This window comes from Aplysia californica, unplaced genomic scaffold (genome assembly GCF_000002075.1).
Source record: "Aplysia californica isolate F4 #8 unplaced genomic scaffold, AplCal3.0 scaffold00110, whole genome shotgun sequence".
In the NCBI taxonomy this organism is placed as follows: Eukaryota; Metazoa; Mollusca; class Gastropoda; order Aplysiida; family Aplysiidae; genus Aplysia; species Aplysia californica.
This window is the reverse complement of record NW_004797380.1, coordinates 942,171-944,048: the sequence shown is the minus strand read 5'-3', so window position 1 is coordinate 944,048 and position 1,878 is coordinate 942,171. Positions and strand designations below refer to the sequence as shown.

The following is a 1,878-nucleotide window of genomic DNA, read 5'->3' as shown; positions in this document are numbered from 1 at the left end:
AGAGAGAGAGAGAGAGAGAGAGAGAGAAAGACTGGGTCCAGGCTATATACTTACGTAGGCTCTTTGAAGCAAACACGTGCCAGATTCAAACGTGTATCAAATCAGAAGGAACCCTCTTTAATGTTTTTTAATGCAGGTATTTTTACACCCCCATCAGCACAGTTTACCTTTGAGGAAGCAAGCTTCCGATCCTGTCGGTCAAGGGCAACCCAGGGATACAACACACCAGCAGAAAGACAGATACTCGATACAAATTTTCCCTACTCAAGAATCAAACTCGTGTCTCCTGCAAGTGAGAACGAAGAAACATACGGCTGCACCACAGAGGCCGGTACCGATCATTTGTCACACATATCTTGTGATGTAGATGTCCTGCTATTGTGACATAATTTATCACTCGTATTATAAGTCGTGTTCCGAACGTATTCCTACAATATTTAAAGAAATGCCTGTAACGATTTATGAAATACAATTTCGTCAACAGCAAAATGTCTTTTAACCATGTGCTCAACAAAATCGTCCATATTCCGAGTTTTCTCTTTAAAATGCCATTCCTCAAAAATGTATTTAAGCTCTAGCTTTCCTTCATTTATTTTCCTATCCGTCACTTCTTGCGACCACCAAAGAGCCGGAGGGATTAGACAGGCAAAGCACTGGGAGGAATACCTCTATTTCCCACACTAATCTGGACAGCTCTGAGCCCGTCGGCAAATGTTCCGAAGCCTGACGTATTAGTTAAGAAAACACTGCGGGAGCGTATCTCGCAGCTCCGCCTCTGCCGGCCCCCTAACCTTGCCCTGATTAGCCTGGTTAGCTAATGCATATGTCTCTGTGATCGGCTCAAATTGCGACCTGCGAATATTGTTTCACCTGGATGTGCCGCGGATTGACGTCTGCTCCTGGCGCTGGGCGGAAAAGACGCCATCTTGCCTGCACAACCGGAAATGACGGAGCGAACGAATGTTTACTTGGGATTGGACGTGATAAGCGGAAGGCTGAGACATGATTGGGGTGGATATAGTTTTGACGTACTTATTCATTATTATGTTTTTTATATTTGGTTTTACTTTGGTGTACAATTTGGCTTTCCTTTTATGACTAATTCAGTTCTAATGAAACTGAATACAGGGTGTCTGTTTTTAAAGACCTATCCCATGCAAGCAAGGGCCACTCAAAACTGAGTGTCAGTCTTTGCACATTGATATGATTCTTTTTTTTAAAGAACGTGTTGTTTGGGCCACAACCGACACAATTTAGATCCTGAGAGGCGGACTTCGACCCTGTCTGTCAGCTCAAACTCGGGCTGAGAGGGATGCGGCATCCCTGTAGAAAAACCGGAATACTCGATAAAAATTCACCACATTCGAGAATCAAACTCGGGTCTGCTGCGTACGACAGCGAAGTGCCTAAACGTTACTCCGTAGACTAAGGTGCACATGCTTCTGTGTGCAAAGGAGAAAAGTACTAGTGTAATAGAATCGCACAACAACGATATTAAAGGAAACAGTAAGATGGAAAAGACGATAAGGAGAGTCTTTAAAAGCTAGACCTGAAATGTAGAAAAGGCAACAGCGAGGACTCAAACTGGGGTCATATATGTAATAATACACACTGTTGTGAGCCATGATACCAAATGAACTAAGAAGAAGAAGAAAGTGAACAAGAAATGGACTTGGAAGAGGAAACAGGAGAAGACAAGGGCGATTTACAGAAATACGAAGATGAACAGAGGAAAAAAAAAGAAAGGAGAATGAGCGAGAAGTAGCACCACGGAGGATGGAAAAAAGAAATGTGAAGGAGGGGGCTGGGTTGAGTGAGTGAGAGAGAGAGAGAGAAAGAGAGAGAGAGAGAGAGAGAGAGAGAGAGAGAGAGAAAGAG

At 43.5% G+C, this 1,878-nt stretch overlaps 1 protein-coding gene across 5 annotated transcripts in view; it reads left to right on the top strand.

The window, feature by feature from the left end:
- LOC101849605 (cytosolic purine 5'-nucleotidase) overlaps window positions 1–1,878 on the top strand; it is a 215,544-nt gene that overhangs the window by 152,153 nt on the left and 61,513 nt on the right. The gene's annotated exons all lie outside the window — the stretch shown is intronic.